Raw genomic sequence first — 22316 nt, 5'->3', positions numbered from 1 at the left:
TTTTAAATTACAGATCAAAATCTTACACGGTACTTTTAGACAAGTGATAAATTTAAATCAAGTTTTTCTAAAAGGTCAAATGTAAGAACGACTAGCATTAAATTAGTAACGTGTAAAATGCTTAAATAAACATAAATGTCCAAGCCAACAGTATGGTTTTAAATTACAAATCAAAATTTAACCCAGTCTTCAAGAAAGTCGACAAATTTAAGCGAAGCAAGATGCAGTAAATGGCCTGGCTGACTGTGGAAAGTTGATAGCGATAGGGCACAGCGCCGAAATGGATGCAAGCCGAAAGACAAAAGTACTCTGAAAAGATCTAGTCCCACGCGAACCACAGGGGAGAAAACTTGTGTGTGTGTGTGTGAGTGGTTTGAGGTTTTCGGGCGCTAAACAGCGTAGTCATCAGCGCCCAAACGCATAGAAACAGGAACACATGCAGTGAAGGGACGAAGACGGACAGCGAACAAGGAGAACGGCTAAAACACACAGACCTGACGCAGTTACAAATCCTAACATACAGAGCAAAACAAGAGGAGAAGAAACGCTCTAAAAGAGGAAAGGAAACAAGTAGGTAATCGTGACTGGCGGACCTCTTACCTAAAGCCTGGGTGAGCCAGTCACCCAGCAGCACATTAAAATCCTCTCCCTAAAATCTGAGGCAACAAATTGGACAGGACACAAAACCGTGAGACCTTAACCACAGTCGTTGCGTCGTCTTGCAAAATAGAGGGCAAATCCGGTGGCAAGGAAACCACCGCCCTCTGGCCAGAGAATAAAAGACAGTCAAGTAAAATGTGGCGGACAGTAATTTGGACGCCACAAGCACTGCAGATTGGAGGGTCCTCCCGCCGGAGTAAAAAACCGTGCGTTAAGGGACTGTGCCCGATGCGGAGGCGAGTGAGGAGAACCTCATCCCGCCTGCATGACTGGTAGGACGTACGCCATAGCCGCGTGGGGGCCTTGACCAGACGCAGCTTATTTTCACCGACTGCCAGCCACTCCTCTTCCCATTGACGCATAACACGAAAACGCAAAAGGGAGGTAACAGCATGGAGGGGGACGGCACATTCAACGACGTGAGGGAGGGAACACGCATCTTTGGCAGCCACATCCGCCAGTTCGTTTCCCCTAATACTTAACTCAAACAGCAGTCGCCGCGCCGCGGTACTGCTTCACACGAGGTTACGGCAGCGGCGAATCCCAGTGCCAGCCAGTTGCACGAGTGGACGGCAGGATCAGTAGGTGACCAGTCAGCAGAATAAGCGTCGTGGGGCAAGGAGGTGGACAGAAACACCAAGAGCTCAATCTGTACGCTAACATATTTTCAGCAAATGACTGCCTGAACAAGCAATCCAGAATGAGTTACAACACCCGGCAAACAGCGATTAACAGATTAAACTAAGAATTTCAAGAATAATACAATTCAAACACTGTCGAGAACCAAGAATAAGTATATTAACACAACGAAGCTACAAATATATTTTAGGTAGTTTTTAAATAACAATCTGAATTTCCCTTCTCGTTTGAAATCCTGGTACTATTAGCAATATAACCGTCAGATACCAATACAATAGAAGACCGCTCGCAGACTCCAAAAATCAGATAAGGAGTCTCGACTTAAAACACCCGAGGGAGCCAACAAAGAAAATTCCACAGCTGTCCAGCAGTGCGCCCAGTACACTAATAGATGTGGCCAGATCGGAATTTAAAACTTGATGAAAACAGTACAACACCAGTAGCAGCTGCGACTGCCGCCGTATTTCCACTGCTTGCACAGATGGTGGCAGTATCAATGTTAGGCATCATTTGACAAGGAGAAATACTAGTAAAACCAAACAATAAACAACTGTCACCAAAATCGTCATACCCGGGGGTCACAGCGAAGTTACTTTTCAGCCAAGCAAGGCGCTCAGATAACACAGAGGTTTGCAGGTTCACACAGTTTCTATAAGCAGTACATATCATACCACGGAGGATCCAAACTTCCCGGCAAGTACAAATTCACAACTTAGGAAAGAATCACATAGTGCAGGGCAGTAAGAGGAGAGCCCGCTAACGCCGCCAAACTGAACCACACAGCACGGCCCGACAACAGGGGGGAGGCGGCGCCCCTTCAGGGCACCGCTATCAGCTGACCGTGATAAAAGTCGTTCGCGTTGCAACGGTTCCCTCTGATATTGCTCCAGCCGACTTGCACAGCCCTTGTCCCCCGGTGACTGTCCGTTCCACCCTCGCCTGGTTCACAAACATTTCCATCGTGCAGATGCAAGCTGCCAGCCAGCTCTGTGTGTATGCTGACATTATTCTAACACATCCCGGCGTTTGCATTATTGACAGGTCGCACATGCAACCTCACAGTGAATGAGTTACCACACACTAGTAGTCATCGGGCATAAACAAAAAATGGCTCTGAGCACTATGGCACTTAACATCTGAGGTCATCAGTCCCCTAGACTTAGAACTATTTAAACCTAGCTAACCTAAGGACATCACACACATCCATGCCCGAGGCAGGATTCGAACCTGCGACCGTAGCGGTCGCGCTGTTCCAGACTGTAGCGCCTAGAACCGCTCGGCCACCAAGGCCGGCTAGCCGTTATTCCTACAGATTTAAACTCTGCAGATGGTTGTTGCAGATGTTGCTAAGTGTGCAACATACAGTATAATCCGGTGCATTTAGATGCAATGTAGGCATCCTATTTTTGGCAAATCTAGATGTGAACGCAGGTTTATGAACAGATTTTTCTTGTATCTTCAATGCAGTAAACAGTCGCCATTCCGGCATTCGTTAGGAGAGTGCTCCAATGATGGTTACTTACCACTTCTATTGACGTAGATGCTAATACGTATTTGTCTTTAAAGGAATATGTAAGCCTTACTTACATTTTTTGCAATAGCATCTTTCTTTCCTCCAATTTCAGTTTATATACGTAGTCCCCATTTTTGACGTTGTCTCCACAATATATCCCTGATTTTCGCTTCTCGTCTTCCACCTCTTCAATTTGTAGTTTTATTTTTATTCATGACACATTAATCATGCTTATGGGGTTATTACCACAGCAGACAAACTGCAGAACATACTTGAACACTACGCACAGTTGTTCCGCAAGTTATTTTTCAACTGACAGCACATGGAAGTACCTGATACAGCATACACTTGTCAATGTCTTTTGTTGGTATTTGAGCAGGGTCAAATACACGATCCGTTCTGTTCCCAGCTATAAGATTCTATTTTTCGCGTAAACTTGAAAGATGGCAATGCCTACCAGGCAGGCCACTGCAGTGTTAATACCCGTCAGGCACTTCCCCCTTCATTTTGTATCGGTAATTATCACACAGTTTTATTCGCGTTTGGTGTATCCGAATTTTCCTTGGTTGATATTAATCTGATGGACTATTAGAGTTAGGGTAAACCACTGATTGAACTCACAGTACTTGTATGACTTGAGTAGCAGCAGTAGAATTAAACTCGGTTATAAATACAGATTTTTGGACGCTGGAAGTGAATTAGGGGCAGCTTTAGAACTTTCCCCGAGCAGCAAGTGAGTTCATTGCTAGCCTTCCTTTGTAGTCACCGAAACTGGGCAGTGGTTTATGGGCCGCCATTCTGCTGGTCGGCCAGGTTCTGCTAGCGGCTGAAGCAAGAGGCTGGGAATGTCGTGACTGAATGCGAAATGACACTTCTTTAGAAACTGCCAGTGCCGCGCGTCCTGGCGCTGGCCTAACCGCTTTGTTTGCGTCGTGTGGTGGTCTGGCCTCCTCACCCCACGTGCGGATCCAGGTAAAGTGGCGTCGGGCTGGCACCCAGCTAACGTGTTTATTACAAGAACAACGTATCTTGTGAGAGGGGATGACGAATTTCTTCAGAAGTCGCATTTCACTGCCACGCCTCGCCAAAACAGTGCCCACTAAATCTTTTTATGGACGAGATGGAGCTTGTGAAATGCACCGAGGTTTTGGCTGCAGGACCTCCACGAATTGTGTGATGTTCCAAAACAGTGCCCACTAAATCGTTTTATGGACGAGACGGAGCTTCTGAAATGCGCCGAGGTTTTGGCTGCAGGACCTCCAGGAATTGTGTGATGTTCCAAAACAGTGCCCACTAAATCTTCTTATGGACGAGACGGAGCTTGTGAAATGCGCCGAGGTTTTGGCTGCAGGACCTCCAGGAATTGTGTGATGTTCCAAAACAGTGCCCACTAAATCGTTTTATGGAGGAGATGGAGCTTGTGAAATGCGCCGAGGTTTTGGCTGCAGGACCTCCAGGAATTGTGTGACGTTTTTTTCTGAGAGCAGAATGTGTACTGCACTGCAGTGATTGGTAGAGGACTGTCGGGTCTCGCTGCTAGAAAACACGATTGGCACGGTAACCATCCCTGGGCCATGCTGGATTATGCAGGAACTTGGGAGGGAACATGTTTTTCCGAAGGTTTTGAGCAATGGGGGATGCTGAGGAGGTGCTTCTCGACCGTCGCACAATCCATAGAGCTCTTCCGTTTCTACAGAGAGACCAGTAAGTTGTAGACACGTCTGGACATCCGGGCGAAGCTTCATATTTTTTGCGGTCGTGAGAGTACCGCCGGCAGACGAGGGGTCATCCACCCCCTGCAGTACGGTGCGCCAACGATCCTAGCAACTTCGGCAGCGCCCACACGCAGATGACAGCATCTCGTCTTTCACCGACTGTGTCAATATCATCGCACAGCTTCGTCAAATTCAGAAGCCTATCAATCGTTTCCAGGGCCATCTTTTTGTTATAGAAGCCTTGTATTCGCAGTAGTCACTCCCAGTGTCCATTGCATGATTAATTATGTGTTGACATGAGAGACCAATCAGCGGAACGACGCAGCAGAGTATGCTTGCCTAGACTGGCATTATTCCACTCCCAGCAGCCAGTCTCATCCATACGTAAAGTCCAGTCAGGTTCCCCAAGTTCATTGCCAACCAACTTGAGTTCGTGTTAATGAAATGTCATACAGCTGAAGTTTCTGTTTATATGTTTGTTCTCTCTTGACCTTGATATTAGTTAATAAATCACTTTGTGATACTGTAACTCCTTGTTATTACTTTTTCAATGACATTCCCTGTTGTTTTTGTTGTGGTCTTCAGTCCTGAGACTGGTTTGATGCAGATCTCCATGCTACTCTATCCTGTGCAAGCTTCTTCATCTCCCAGTATCTACTGCAACCTACATCCTTCTGAATCTGCTTAGTGTATTCATCTCTTGGTCTCCCTCTACGATTTTTACCCTCCACACTGCCCTCCAATGCTAAATTTGTGATCCCTTGATGCCTCAAAACATGTCCTACCAACCGATCCCTTCTTCTGGTCAAGTTGTGCCACAAACTTCTCTTCTCCCCAATCCTATTCAATACCTCCTCATTAGTTACGTGATCTACCCACCTTATCTTCAGCATTCTTCTGTAGCACCACATTTCGAAAGCTTCTATTCTCTTCTTGTCCAAACTAGTTATCGTCCATGTTTCACTTCCATACATGGCTACACTCCATACAAATACTTTCAGAAATGACTTCCTGACACTTAAATCTATAGTCCATGTTAACAAATTCCTCTTCTTGAGAAACGCTTTCCTTGCCATTGCCAGTCTACATTTTATATCCTCTCTACTTCGACCATCATCGGTTATTTTACTCCCTAAATAGCAAAACTCCTTTACTACTTTAAGTGTCTCATTTCCTAACCTAATTCCCTCAGAATCACCCGACTTAATTTGACTACATTCCATTATCCTCGTTTTGCTTTTGTTGATGTTCATCTTATATCCTCCTTTCAAGACACTGTCCATTCCGTTCAACTGCTCTTCCAAGTCCTTTGCTGTCTCTGACAGAATCACAATGTCATCGGCGAACCTCAAAGTTTTTATTTCTTCTCCTTGAATTTTAATACCTACTCCAAATTTTTCTTTTGTTTCCTTTACTGCTTGCTCAATATACAGGTTGAATAACATCGGGGAGAGGCTACAACCCTGTCTTACTCCTTTCCCAACCACTGCTTCCCTTTCGTGTCCCTCGACTCTTATAACTGCCATCTGGTTTCTGTACAAACTGTAAATAGCCTTTCGCTCCATGTATTTTACCCCTGCCACCTTCAGAATTTGAAAGAGAGTATTCCAGTTAACATTGTCAAAAGCTTTCTCTAAGTCTACAAATGCTAGAAACGTAGGTTTGCCTTTTCTTAATCTTTCTTCTAAGATATGTCGTAAGGTCAGTATTGTCTCACGCGTTCCAACATTTCTACGGAATCCAAACTGATCTTCCCCGAGGTCGGCTTCTACCAGTTTTTCCATTCGTCTGTAAATAATTCGCGTTAGTATTTTGCAGCTGTGACTTATTAAACTGATAGTTCGGTAATTTTCACATCTGTCAACGCCAGCTTTCTTTGGGATTGGAATTATTATATTCTTCTTGAAGTCTGAGGGTATTTCGCCTGTCTCATACATCGTGCTCACCAGATGGTAGAGTTTTGTCATGACTGGCTCTCCCGAGGCCATCAGTAGTTCCAATGGAATGTTGTCTACTCCCGGGGCCTTGTTTCGACCCAGGTCTTTCAGTGCTCTGTCAAACTCTTCACGCAGTATCTTATCTCCCATTTCGTCTTCATCTACATCCTCTTCCATTTCCATGATATTGTCCTCAAGTACATCGCCCTTGTATAAACTCTCTATATACTCCTTCCACCTTTCTGCCTTCCCTTCTTTGCTTAGAACTGGGTTGCCATCTGAGCTCTTGATATTCTTACAAGTGGTTCTCTTCTCTCCAAAGGTCTCTTTAATTTTCCTGTAGGCAGTATCTATCTTACCCCTGGTGAGACAAGCATCTACATCCTTACATTTGTCCTCTAGCCATCCCTGCTTAGCCATTTTGCACTTCCTGTCGATATCATTTTTGAGACGTTTGTATTCCTTTTTGCCTGCTTCATTTACTGCATTTTTATATTTTCTCCTTTCATCAATTAAATTCAATATTTCTTCTGTTACCCAAGGGTTTCTACTATCCCTCGTCTTTTTACCTACTTGATCCTCTGCTGCCTTCACTACTTCATCCCTCAAAGCTACCCATTCTTCTTCTACTGTATTTCTTTCCCCCATTCCTGTCAATTGTTCCCTTATACTCTCCCTGAAACACTGTACTACCTCTGGTTCTTTCAGTTTATCCAGGTCCCATCTCCTTAAATTCCCACCTTTTTGCAGTTTCTTCAGTTTCAATCTGCAGTTCATAACCAACAGATTGTGGTCAGAATCCACATCTGCCCCAGGAAATGTCTTACAATTTAAAACCCAGTTCCTAAATCTCTGTCTTACCATTATATAATCTATCTGATACCTTTTAGTATCTCCAGGATTCTTCCAGGTATACAACCTTCTTTTATGATTCTTGAACCAAGTGTTGGCTATGATTAAGTTATGCTCTGTGCAAAATTCTACAAGGCGGCTTCCTCTTTCATTCCTTCCCCCCAATCCATATTCACCTACTATGTTTCCTTCTCTCCATTTTCCTACTGACGAATTCCAGTCACCCATGACTATTAAATTTTCGTCTCCCTTCACTACCTGAATAATTTCTTTTATCTCGTCATACAATTCATCTATTTCTTCATCATCTGCAGAGGTAGTTGGCATATAAACTTGTACTACTGTAGTAGGCATGGGCTTTGTGTCTATCTTGGCCACAATAATGCGTTCACTATGCTGTTTGTAGTAGCTAAACCGCACTCCTATTTTTTTATTCATTATTAAACCTACTCCTGCATTACCCCTATTTGATTTTATATTTATAACCCTGTAATCACCTGACCAAAAGTCTTGTTCCTCCTGCCACCGAACTTCACTAATTCCCACTATATCTAACTTTAACCTATCCATTTCCCTTTTTAAATTTTCTAACCTACCTGCCCGATTAAGGGATCTGACATTCCACGCTCCGATCCGTAGAACGCCAGTTTTCTTTCTCCTGATGACGACGTCCTCCTGAGTAGTCCCCGCCCGGAGATCCGAATGGGGGACTATTTTACCTCCGGAATATTTTACCCAAGAAGACGCCATCATCATTTAATCATACAGTAGAGCTGCATGTCCTCGGGAAAAATTACGGCTGTAGTTTCCCCTTGCTTTCAGCCGTTCGCAGTACCAGCACAGCAAGGCCGTTTTGGTTATTGTTACAAGGCCAGATCAGTCAATCATCCAGACTGTTGCCCCTGCAACTACTGAAAAGGCTGCTGCCCCTCTTCAGGAACCACACGTTTGTCTGGCCTCTCAACAGATACCCCTCCGTTGTGGTTGCACCTACGGTACGGCCATCTGTATCGCTGAGGCACGCAAGCCTCCCCACCAACGGCAAGGTCCATGGTTCCCAATGATGTCATTTATTTCGTTGTGGGTTAGAAAACATTAAATTAATTGCATGTCAAGTTAGTCTACCAATTACGTGATCCACACAGGGGTCACTATTTAACGGATGTCCGATCTGCTTGAGCTCGATATACGTGGCACCTTTTTAGTCGTTTGACAGACGGAGATCTGCCGCCACCATAGGCCAGCTTGAAAAATGGTAGGCATCCATTTGCTCGCTCAAATACTACTACTATAAATAGTACTAGGTGTTTAACATCCATTCCCACTACATTTAGGTGGAATGTAACCATTCTTTTTCAATCAGATCCAGACGTGAATACTTTTCGTGTATTCCTTAAGGAAGTACATCGTTAGGTTCTGAAATTTTCGACCTATACTCAAACGCATGTGTATTTATCGTCACTATGGCTGCCCAAAGCACCAACTTACGAGCAGTTTTCTTACCTGGCGTTATTTTACCAATTGCAATTTATGTTTTTGTCTTTACGGAAGTCATCTAAGAGTAAATTTGTTGACTTCGATGCCTTCTTGACTTCGATGTCTTTTTTTCGAGTTTTCTTTCTTTCATACTCGTAATACATTAATTACCCCAGTAGTCGATCTGCAGAACACTACTAAACACAAGCAGCTGTCCAGTAAATTGTTCAAAAACGGATGCTAAACGGAACTGACTAGCGGCATGGCACACAGTTGTCTCTGCACAGGGTCAAACACACGATCCTCTTTTTTTTTCGTTTTTTTGGTCATCATGTAACACCTTAGCTCTAATGCTCTACTGATTTATTTTGCTTTTGTTTCATTTAATATTACGTCATTGGGCTTCTGTAAATGTGTTTGATTCAATAGATAACACAGAATTGTATACTCCTTTCTGTGTACAAACTTTGATGTCACGGTTTGTTTCTATGCAAATTAGTGTATCTGTCGTTTAAATGCTTTGTCCCATTTGGAGGGGACAAAACTTACTATATATGATTGTAATTTTGTGTAAATAATTTTTGGTAGAAATGTCAATATGTGAAAATGTTCTGTTTTATTTAATGTGTTTGGTTGCTGTTATGTATACTGCTGATCCTCACTTAGGGTTCTTAGTTAATTTATATGTAAAATGTGTAGTGGTTCCCCTCGGGAACGGAACTGTGTAGCGCGCGCAAATTGTGGTTGGCCTATGTAGAAAAGGTGGAACTGATAGTCAGTCGGGGACGAGCTACGAGTTGGAGACAAGCTACGAGTCGGGGACGAACTACGAGTCCGTGCGCTGCCATGTAACAGATGCATATTGTGATGGTTCAGAGAGAGGCTTTTCCTGCCGCTTTCCAATGCCTCGGAAGAATGGTTAAATAGCTGGGAATATTCTGGGATTGGTATCGATCATCGCCACCAAAAAATGACAGAGTCCAGCAATTCTACCTGCAATTCCACCTAACAACATGCAGTTGCCACCACATTGCGCAATCATTATATCGGAATACCACAATGATGTACAGTGAAGGATCAGCTTAATGGATGTGTTAGTGTGCTCAAATATAAGGTAATTTATATCTGAATTTATGTACCTACCCTGATTTTTCTCCTCATCATAACACCTCTCAGGTTCCTCACCATTTGAACTAAAGTGATATCCGAGTGTCCTTACTAAAAGAACATTAAAGCCCAATATTTCGCTCATTAATACCTCTTCAACATAGTAAAAAGAAACTTAAAGTTAAGATGGCAAGAGAGTGAGATTAAGTAAATGTTGTTTGCTAAAAATATTCCTATAAAATCTGCTTATTAAAGTGCTGTTGCTAACTTCAAAATTAAAAGTTCTTAAGACTGAGGCTTATAAAGTAAATGATCACATTGTTGTCTGTAGTAAATTCTAAAAGGTGAGTCAGTTTCTTACAATTTTGTCAACATTGTGTTTCGCAGTAGTAAAAGTGAGAAAGCTGCAGTTGTGAAACGTTATATACTCATGTTTGCTAAGTGTTTGTCTCTCTTGTGTATTAGAAGTGCATATTAATAGTAATGTTATAAAGACTATTCACTTTGTGTAAGCCCTGAAAGTGATAGTGTGTTTCGGTATCTGTTATAATTTTGCAAATTGTTTCTGCTGCTCTGTTAGTTTCAATCTTACCGTAAACATATGTATGTGACAGAGTTCACTGCACTCGCGTGTGACAAAGTATAGGTTGTGTTGATCCATTATAGTTACTTATACCTACTTTCTTAAACGAGAACGTTAATCTTTCTCTTGCCTAATTAGGCTGGCGACCGTTTTCCTTATTCTATAATCAGTGCAGATAGGCAAAATTTTGTTTGCTACTGTTCAAATATTTACGTAATTCTCACTTTCACTTCCGATAAGCCTCCTCCGTTAGGTACAACACGGTCAACATAGCAAAAATTCCTCTCAGGGGGTAACACTGCTCTGTTGCTTTATACCATTATTACTCCAAAAAAATAATTCTGTTTTGCAAATTGCCCCCAGTTTTGAGGTTATGGTATAGCAGTAGCAGACAGGAGTGTTATACGTGGCGCCGCGTGACAGGACGTTGTTCAGTTCAGGAAAAAAATTATAAGTAGTTAGCATTTTACAAACATAGAGTGAACATAAAACGTCCAGCGGCACGAACCTGTGCACCATTTGACAGACCGGATAGTAAAAGTTCAGTTTAAATTGAAAATAAGTGGTATCAGTACTTAATAATAGCTAAAATGGACAGGAAACTAGAAATAAATCTAGACACGCGAGAACAGAATGCACCCGAGAGCAGTTCAGGCAGCACACCAACATATGGCATTACACGCGAGTTAAATTACGTACGTTATCACGCAGACATCAATAAACAGATTGAAGCTATGTGTGTCGCGCGTACTAAGCAAAACAATATTGGCGATGTTGTCGAAGACAGTGGCTATGTCAATGAATCGCGGGATATGTTTGAGTCACCAAAAACTGAAAGGGAAGTAGGACTCGAACATAAAAATGTAGCAGAACCTAAAAGTGAAAAGAATCCAGATGTGATAGAATTGTTAAAAATGTTGTCTGCACAAATTGCAGCACAGGGGCAACAAAATGCAGCAGAAAATGACAATATTAAGGCACAAATTGCAGCGCAAAATGACAATATCAATGACAATATTAAGGCACAAATTACAGCACACAGTGACAATATTAATGCACAAATAGCAGCACAGGGGCGAAACAATAATAATCAACTTGTTGAGCAAAACCAACAGATTAGTGCGCAAAGTAAACAAATCAAAATGCAGGGCATCAGACTTAGTAAACAAATTGAAGAAGTCACCTCAAGGTTAGGAACAGTGAGTAATGAAATTAAAAACGTTAAAAGCAAAATAACTGTCATCAATGGCAATATTACCAACATACAAGGACAGATTGATGACATTAACGAAAGATTTGACACTGAAATAATTAAAATTCAAGATCAAATAGAACCCTTAGTCTGTACTAAAGTGGATGAAAAGGTATTCGGTATTAAATCCGAAATACAAACAGAATGTTACGTGGAAATTGCACAGATTAAACAATCTGTAACATAAACAAGTAGAGAATTAACCAAACAGATTGTTACTTGCGAAAAGAAGTGTGAACATAACACTTCACAAATCCAAGGCAAAATGTATGACTTGGAAAGAAAATTACAATCAGGACCTACACATTTTACTGAAAAAATGCCTTTCAGTAAAATATTAGAGGGCGAGGAAGAATTCGACCCAGCAAAGAGACATAACGGGTGGCACCCCCTTGATTTTGTAAAGAATTGCGAAAGAAATTTTCCTGAATATTTGACTGACCAGGAAAAAGTTAATGTTGTAATCAGTGCATTAACGGGAGAAGCAAAAAGGTAGGGACTGAATCTGGATACTGAGCAGATGTCTTTTGAAAACTTTAAGCAAAAATTTACTGACGAATATTGGTCGGAACAAAAGCAAGACCAGTTGTGCCGCGAGTTCCTAATGGCCAGGCTGTATGATACCAGGGGTAGACAAACCATGAAAGAGTTTTGCGAATCGTGGTATAGAAAACTGATACACCTAAAAGCAAGAAGTACTGAAGCCGAGATCGTCTGGGTTCTCTGGCAGAAATTGCCTGAGGATTATAAACGATATGTTGGGAGTACCCACAGAAGTTTTTCTGCGTTCTTGGAAAGGGTAGAGGATGAAGATCACTGGCGAAGAAATCGCGAGACCCGTCCCTACAATAACAACAATTATTTGCGAGAAAGTAATGAGCAAAACGAACGACCTGAAAACGAAAGATATCGTGTAAACACGATTCAAATAGGTCGTGCGAGAGGTAGGGGAAATTGTACGACGCGCGGCAGAGGATACATGGCGCGGAATTTCCAAACTAGAGACGAAATGGAAAACTGAAAACCGCGTGTGTTACGGTCCGGATTCACGCGGAAACCGATTTTGAGCCCAAAGAAAAGATGTCAAATAATAGATTCGAGAAGGAAAGATGCAAAATACGGGGCAGGAAGGTTAAGGACGCGCCTATGAAAGACGGGCGCGGAGTGATACATAGTGGCGTTCCCAGTGCAAACTCACGTGACCGTTCGTGCTCGGGCCAGCGCTTGCTGGAGCACCGTACATTGCACTTGGCAGCACATACAAATGGCAGACATCAGAACAAGATGGCTGCCGTAGAGAGGAACAGAAGAGGCGGGATCGGACAGTTCCGTTGGCCGGTTTCAGTAGTAGATGAATGTAAAAATGTAAATAAAATTAATACGTCATGTGATAAGGATAACTCAGTATCGGAATCGTGCGAAAAAACTTTATTAAAGAATGAAAGGGAGACAGAAAAGGCGAGTGAAAAGGGGAATAATTGTACTGTTAATGATGTGTATGAGTTAAAAGACGTAGATGTGGGGAACGTTATGATGAATAAAGAGGAAAGGAAGGTAGAATACGTCACGCAAAAGACGTGTGCACAATTATTAATAGGTGAAAATGAAGTAGAGGAGGACGTTAGTAAACATTGCTTTATAAGCAGTGCAGATGAAATTATTGTTGATGGTAAGGTATTTTGTGGTTCTGATGAAGAAGGGACTAGTAGGAATTTCGCACGGTTATCTGAAATTGACAGTAAAGGAAAGAGTGAAATGAAGGTTATCGAAGTATATGATGATTATACTAAGTATGAAGTTAAGGCTGAAATCGTTCAAAGTGATACAACAGAAGTGCCAGAGTCTCCAAACGATGTGCAGTGGGTAGAAAATGAGTCGAAAAACGAAGTGGCTGAAGCATCTAGTGATAATCTGCCTCACTGTTTAAAAGTTGTTTTCCTGCTCGAATCTGATAACGAGGTAGAACCTAGTGATAGCTCAGATGAAGGAGATACTTCAGATTCAGATACATATGAGTTTTCGGAGGTCGACAAACGTAATTATACCTTTACAGAAAGAGGTTACGAAAAAGTTAATGACATCTTTTCGAAACAAAATCCAGAATGCGTAACCGAAACAAAACCGAATGAGCCGCCAGATGACACTATATTAGGACAAGCTTTGCTTGATTTAATGAACGAAATAGATTTACAGAAACCTAAAGAACCTCCAGATATAAATCTAGTAGTACGTGAATTGTTGCAAATCTGTAAAGATGTAGAAGTCAACAAACCCAAAAAGCCACCTGATATACAACAGAAGTCAGTAGGTAATATTTCCTAGAAAGACATTATGGTTGAGCAGGATCCGTTATGGGAAGAACAGGAGGAAAAGGAACACAGAATTATTAAAGAAACTACAATACCTGTAAATGTTTGTAACACTGAACTGCAAGTGCTTTTAGACACAGGATCCCAAATCAGTGCCATATCAGAATCTTTCTTTGGTCATATTTCATGTAAACCAGGACTAGTAATAATGTCTGTGAGTGGGGTAAAAATTATAGGAGCTACTGGTAGGTCCAGCAAGCCCATTCAAAAACAAGTATTGATGGATTTTGAAATAGGAAGTCAAAAATTTGAACATGATTTTTTAGTGATCCCTGAACTAAGTACAGAAATGATTCTAGGTATTGATTGGCTAGACAAGGAAAAGTTAATTTTAGATTGTGGTAGTGGAACTGTTAAGAATAATAGAGAAACCAAAACAATAAAAATTAAATTTGAAGGTGACAACCAGGGCCAAGATGTTAATGTAGAACCTATATTGTTAAAAATTGAATCTGAAAATGATGGTTTATCTCAACTATAAGAAATATACCATGTAAAAGATTTATTGCAGTATGGTCAAAAAACTGACAGGTTTAGGGAAATTGTTGATGTTATCCAACAAATCTCATATGATCAGAAAGAGGATTTATTTAATATCTTGAATAATAACAAGGAAGTGTTCTCTGATAAACCAGGTGTTGTAAACAACTTTGAATACCGTATGGATGTCATAGAACATGAACCATTCTTTGTCAGGCCATATCCAATACCTATAGCTAAGAAAGAAGCAGTACAAGCTGAAATTGATAAAATGTTGGCATGGGGGGTAATAGAGAGAAGCAATAGTGAATACAATAGTCCACTTATTATAGTCAATAAGAAGGATGGAGGAGTAAGAGTAGTCATTGATGCACGGACACTGAATAAAATTGTCAGGAGAGAAGTAGACAGACCTGAAAATTTAGACGATTTATTACAAAAGTTCCATAATGTAAAATATCTAACTAGTTTAGACCTCACTGCTGGATATTGGCAAATCCTATTACACAAGGATTCTAGGAAACATACAGCTTTTTTGTTTGCAGGAAAGTGTTACCAATGCAAAGTTGTACCATTTGGTTTAAATACCTCTGTTTCTGTTTTCATCAGGGCTTTGGATTCTGTGTTAGGAAAAGAACTTTGTGCCAGATTGACTGTATATGTGGATGACCTATTGATTGCTGCTGATAACTGGAAAGAACATTGTGACCTGTTAAACAAAACCCTTATTGCTCTTCAAGCAGGGGACATGACTTTAAAGTTAAAAAAGTGTGAATTTGTGAGACAAGAAATTAAATTTTTAGGACATATGATAACCACATCTGGGATTGGCAAAGACCCAGAAAAGCTTAATGCTATTGAAAAGTGCCCTCCTCCAAAGAACAGGAAACAGTTGAAAGCGTTTTTAGGTCTTTGTGGGTTTTACCTCAAATTTGCGAAGGGGCATGCTTTCAACAGCCCACATTTGAATAGCTTGTTGAAGAAAAATAGTGTATATGTTTGGACATCTGAATGTCAGAAAGATTTTGAAAATTTAAAAACTGAGTTAGTAAGGGAAAATATTTTACATCATCCAGTTTTAAGTGAGCCATTCCACATGATTACAGACAGTAGTGCTTATGGTATTGGTGTTGAAATATTTCAGGAAAACACAAAATCTGGGGAAACAGCACATAAGACCATTGCTTTTGCTAGTAGAACTTTAACTAAATATGAGAAAAACTATACTATTTCAGAGAAAGAGGCCTTAGCAATCATTTGGGGATTAAAGAAATTTAGGAATTATTTATGGGGACATAAAACTATAATTCATACAGACCACAAGGCATTAACCTTTTTAAAAAACTGTCGACTGTTTACTGGCAGGTTGAGTCGATGGGCCCTGTACTTACAACAATTTGATTATGAGATATTATATATTAAAGGTAGTGACAATTATATAGCTGACGCTTTATCACGATTGCCTGAGGGTATGAACAACTTACCAAGGGAATGTAATGAAGATGGCAAATTTCATATAAGATATATTAATGAGGTTCCAGGTAGGAAAAAATAGAGCAAATTTGTAAAAGCATGAGGTTCCACCAGAATGAGGATGAAATATGGAAGTCAGTGAAAGTTAATTTTAGTAACCCTAGTCACCCACAAATCTGCAGATTTTACAAGATATTTAATGGAATTTTATATAGGAGAAAGAATACCAGCACTGAAGAATGGAAGGTGTGTTGGCCTAGGCAATTTGAGACTGAAGTGATTGATTATTTTCATCTTTCCTTAGGGCATTGTGGTCCCAAGAAGTGTATTGAAAAGTTAACGCCGGCCGCGGTGGTCTCGCGGTTCTAGGCGCGCAGTCTGGAACCGTGCGACTGCTACGGTCGCAGGTTCGAATCCTGCCTCGGGCATGGATGTGTGTGATGTCCTTAGATTAGTTAGGTTTAAGTAGTTCTAAGTTCTAGGGGACTGATGACCACAGCTGTTAAGTCCCATAGTGCTCAGAGCCATTTGAACCATTTTTTTGAAAAGTTAACTGATGTGGTTGCGATTAATGTAGGTGCTACTAAGAAAATTACTGAGAGAATAAGATCTTGTGATGTATGTCAGAGGCCAAAAGTAACAAATAGAGTAAATCAAGGTTTTATGCAGAATACAGTACCAGAGGATACATTAGAATTACTGTCAGTGGATTTGTATGGTCCTTTACCTAAAACCTCAGGTAATTGGTCTTACATTGTTGTAGTATTGGAAGTGTTCTCCAAATTTATTAAATTATATCCAATCAGGAAATCCACTGCTAAAGCAGTCTTTAGCCAGATGACTGAGTATTTTAACACCATTGGTAAACCTAAAGCAGTTTGTCTGATAATGGACCACAGTTTATCTCAAGAATCTGGAAGGAATGCATGAAGCAACATGATGTTCAAGTTAAATATATTTCAGCTTACCACCCGGCTAGTAACCCTGTCGAAAGATATATGCGTGAATTAGGAAGATTAGGTAGAACCTACTGTCACCATAACCATAAGGCTTGGGGCAGATTTGTAAGTGACTTTGAAAAGACCATGAACACCTTATACCATGAAACCACCGGTTTTACCCCTGAAGAAATTCTGTTGGACCGTAAAAGTAAAAGTATTATTGAAGAGATCTTGCAATTCCCACCTATTGTAGGAATTAACCTGCATGAGAAAAAAGAGTTAGTTAAGAAAAGAATGAAAGAGAAAGCGGCCGCTAGATCTAAAAGGCATGATAATAACCTCAAAACAACTAAATTTAAGCTTGGAGATTATGTTTTAGTGAAGACACATGAAAAATCTAGCGAAATTAATAATGAAATTTCTAAATTCAAATATATTTACAATGGGCCTTTTGAAGTGCAAGGAACTCCACATGCAAATGCATATTTTCTTGTGTACCCTAGGTCAAGGAAGTCTTTAGGAGTTAGAAATATAGTTGACCTGAAAATGTATGTCCACAGAAACCAATGATGAATGAAATGTACAAGCCTCAGGGGACATGCACTCTTTGCATTGTCAGGTGCCTGACGAGCACCAGGGACCCGAGTCGTTGCCAGCACTACTTCAATTTCTTTTCGTGCTGTCAACCTTCCTCTTCATCATTCAGAACTTTTACTATCTTCTTTCCTTCTTCTCTGTCAGAGTAAACTGAAAAGTGTGAAAATGAGGTAAGATCCTGTGTATTGTTTGTGGACAAGAAAATGAATAATTAAATTGGGTACACAAGAAAATGACCAAGCATAATGAATTCATAGTGGGTATTGTGCAGGAAAAATTTAATGGAAAAGTAATTGGAAAGAGAAATATGGATGAGAAAAGGTAAGAATATTGAAAAGAAAAGGTAAATGAATGCCATAATATGACTGAATGTAAATGTTTTTTTTCTGAAAATAGGGATAATTATGATATTGAAAAACTGTGGGTGTCAAAAAACTGAGGAGATGAACCTGGCTAATGTATGTGAAATAGATGTGAGAGGTATGTGTCTTGTGCCACAAAAAGTTGGCAGAAATCACTTGCAATAGGATATAAAATTATTGTCCTGGTCTTGATGTACCTGATGACCTAACTGTGTGTCAAAAAGCAATGGTAAAGGAGTAGTAAGAAATTCTTAATCCTGACTTGAGCCCAAGTATGACATTTAAAGTTTACTTGATTAATGTATATGTTACCCGATGTTGTCATTTGAAAAGAAATGGTTTTGTTACCAGTGTCTAATTGCTGTTTCAAAGTTGTAGGTTTCATGTTTTATACCATTAATGCAAATTTTACCAAAGGATGTGACATAATGATGAAAAAGCTTAAAGATGATGACAATAAACTGCTCAAAAATATGTTGTTGGGCAGCAAAACAAGACAAAAGAATAAGAATGCTGTGGTCCTGAAGTTGAGGACAACCAAATATACTATGGGAGCAGTAGCCAAAGGACTTGCCATTGTGGGGCAAGATGATAAGTGGTCACGAACTGCCAAACCTAGTGGATGGGGCAGCGTATTAATTTAAAAATGTGTCTTTTAGTGTTCTTAATCTAAATTGTATTTTTGTCTCTAGATGTTCACATACAAAGACTGCCAAACCAATAATAGGCAGAATGTGTAACATGGACTGCTAGTGCTGAGGCAAGCAGTGAACTAAGTTAGGTTTTTTGAGCAATATGTTATGAACTGACTATTCTTATTGATGTCAGTGAAAAGTTATTATAAAATATATATGCATTCTTATTTAAATGGATGTAGATGTTTTTGATACTAGGTTTTTTGAAATAACTTAAAGTTTTGGACTGCCTTGTTTTAAAACACAGCAGTGATGATTAAAGATAGGCTCTGAATATGTTAGTGTGTCTATGTGCAACAAATATTTTGGACTGCTATTAATGAAGAGCAGCTTTAAAGTTAATTATTTTGGAAAAACCTTGCAAAGTTACTTTGTTATTTAAAGAGTCAGTTGGAAAAAGGTTCTCATAGTTGTTTGTGTAAATATTTGTGCATATCTGGATGCAAACTGAAATTTTCAATATTACATTAATTGTTGAATCTTGTAAAACATACTGTGACCATGAGTATGGTTGGGTGTCTGTGAATATTTACTTTCTTTGAAAATATTGTAAGACTAATTTCTGCTTTGTTAAGTTAAAATGTTCTGTGCTATTGTATATGTGTTTATTCCTTTATTTTATTTTGAAGGCTATACCTTTTCTACTAATATGCAGATTTATTTTGTGTACTGATTGCCTATTAATTGAACTGTGTGTGTATGAAATGAACATGCTTAAAGATAACTTGTGTAATGATGCAAAATTAGTTCCCTTAAAGCAGTGTGAAAATGAAAATTGCTGTAAATGGCTTAATTTGAAAGTGGTCTTGGAAGAAATGGATGAAATATCTTAGTGTTTATACTGTATATTTCTAATATGTTTTTTTTCTCCCAACTGAAGTTGGACGGAATAAATTTTTTTTTTGCAGCCAACACCACTTATGTGTTATGGATGTTTCCTTGAAGGATCACTGACGGGAAACTTCAACGAAACATGGGGCATGTGTAACACCATAGCTCTATGCTCTACTGATTTATTTTGCTTTTGTTTCATTTAATATTACGTCATTGGGCTTCTGTAAATGTGTTTGATTCAATAGATAACACAGAATTGTATACTCCTTTCTGTGTACAAACTTTGATGTCATGGTTTGTTTCTATGCAAATTAGTGTATCTGTCGTTTAAATGCTTTGTCCCATTGGAGGGGACAAAACTGACTGTATATGATTGTAATTTTGTGTAAATAATTTTTGGTAGAAATGTCAATATGTGAAAATGTTCTGTTTCATTTAATGTGTTTGGTTGCTGTTATGTATGCTGCTGATCCTCACTTAGGGTTCTTAGTTAATTTATATGTAAAATGTGTAGTGGTTCCCCTCGGAAACGGAACTGTGTAGCGCGCGCAAATTGTGGTTGGCCTATGTAGAAAAGGTGGAACTGATAGTCAGTCGGGGACGAGCTACGAGTCAGAGACGAACTACGAGTCGGGGACGAGCTACGAGTCCGTGCACTGCCATGTAACAGATGCATATTGTGATGGTTTAGAGAGAGGCTTTTCCTGCCGCTTTCCAATGCCTTGGAAGAATGGTTAAATAGCTGGAAATATTCTGGGATTGGTATCGATCATCGCCACCAAAAAATGACAGAGTCCAGCAATTCTACCTGTAATTCCACCTAACAACATGCAGTTGCCACCACATTGAGCAATCATTATATCGGAATACTACAATGATGTACAGTGAAGGATCAGCTTAATGGATGTGTTAGTGTGCTCAAATATAAGGTAATTTATATCTGAATTTATGTACCTACCCTGATTTTTCTCCTCATCATAACACCTCTCAAGTTCCTCACCATTTGAACTAAAGTGATATCCGAGTGTCCTTACTAAAAGAACATTAAAGCCCAATATTTCGCTCATTAATACCTCTTCAACATAGTAAAAAGAAACTTAAAGTTAAGATGGCAAGAGAGTGAGATTAAGTAAATGTTGTTTGCTAAAAATATTCCTATAAAATCTGCTTATTAAAGTGCTGTTGCTAACTTCAAAATTAAAAGTTCTTAAGACTGAGGCTTATAAAGTAAATGATCACATTGTTGTCTGTAGTAAATTCTAAAAGGTGAGTCAGTTTCTTGCAATTTTGTCAACATTGTGTTTCGCAGTAGTAAAAGTGAGAAAGCTGCAGTTGTGAAACGTTATATACTCATGTTTGCTAAGTGTTTGTCTCTCTTGTGTATTAGAAGTGCATATTAATAGTAATGTTATAAAGACTATTCACTTTGTGTAAGCCCTGAAAGTGATAGTGTGTTTCGGTATCTGTTATAATTTTGCAAATTGTTTCTGCTGCTCTGTTATTTTCAATCTTACTGTAAACATATGTATGTGACAGAGTTCACTGCACTCGCGTGTGACAAAGTATAGGTTGTGTTGATCCATTATAGTTACTTATACCTACTTTCTTAAACGAGAACGTTAATCTTTCTCTTGCCTAATTAGGCTGGCGACCGTTTTCCTTATTCTATAATCAGTGCAGATAGGCAAAATTTTGTTTGCTACTGTTCAAATATTTACGTAATTCTCACTTTCACTTCCGATAAGCCACCTCCGTTAGGTACAACACGGTCAACATAACAAAATTCCTCTCAGGGGGTAACACTGCTCTGTTGCTTTATACCATTATTACTCCAACAAAATAATTCTGTTTTGCAAATTGCCCCCAGTTTTGAGGTTATGGTATAGCAGTAGCAGACAGGAGTGTTATAATCAGTCTACTGACTGGTTTGATGCGACCCGCCACGAATTCCTTTCCTGTGCTCACCTCTTCATCTCAGAGTAGCACTTGCAACCTACGTCCTCAATTATTTCCTTGACGTATTCCAATCCCTGTCTTCCTCTACAGTTTTTGCCCTCTACAGCTCCCTCTAGTACCATGGAACTCATTCCCTCATGTCTTAGCGGATGTCCTATCATCCTGCCCCTTTTCCTTATCAGTGTTTTCCACATATTCCTTTCCTCTCCGATTCTGCGTAGAACCTCCTCATTCCTTACCTTATCAGTCCACCTAATTTTCAACATTCTTCTATAGCACCACATCTCAAATGCTTCGATTCTCTTCTTTTCCGGTTTTCCCACAGTCCATGCTGTACTCCAGACGTACATCCTCAGAAATTTCTTCCTCAAATTAAGGCCGGTATTTGATATTAGTAGACTTCTCTTGGCCAGAAATGTCTTTTTTGCCATAGCGAGTCTGCTTTTGATGTCCTCCTTGCTCCGTCCGTCATTGGTTATTTTACTCCCTAGGTAGCAAAATTCCATAACTTCATCGACTTCGTGACCATCAATCCTGATGTTAAGTTTCTCGCTGTTCTCATTTCTACTACTTCTCATTACCTTCGTCTTTCTCCGATTTACTCTCAAACCATACTGTGTACCCATTAGACTGTTCATTCCGTTCAGCAGATCATTTAATTTTTCTTCACTTTCACTGAGGATAGCAATGTCATCAGCGATCGTATCATTGATATCCTTTCACCTTGAATTTTAATTCCACTCCTGAACCTTTCTTTTATTTCCATCATTGCTTCCTCGATGTACAGATTGAACAGTAGGGACGAAAGACTAAATCCTTGTCTTACACCCTTTCTAATATGAGCACTTCGTTCTTGGTCGTCCACTCTTATTATT

This window comes from Schistocerca cancellata, chromosome 2 (genome assembly GCF_023864275.1).
Source record: "Schistocerca cancellata isolate TAMUIC-IGC-003103 chromosome 2, iqSchCanc2.1, whole genome shotgun sequence".
Taxonomy (NCBI): Eukaryota; Metazoa; Arthropoda; class Insecta; order Orthoptera; family Acrididae; genus Schistocerca; species Schistocerca cancellata.
This window is presented reverse-complemented; position numbering follows the sequence as displayed.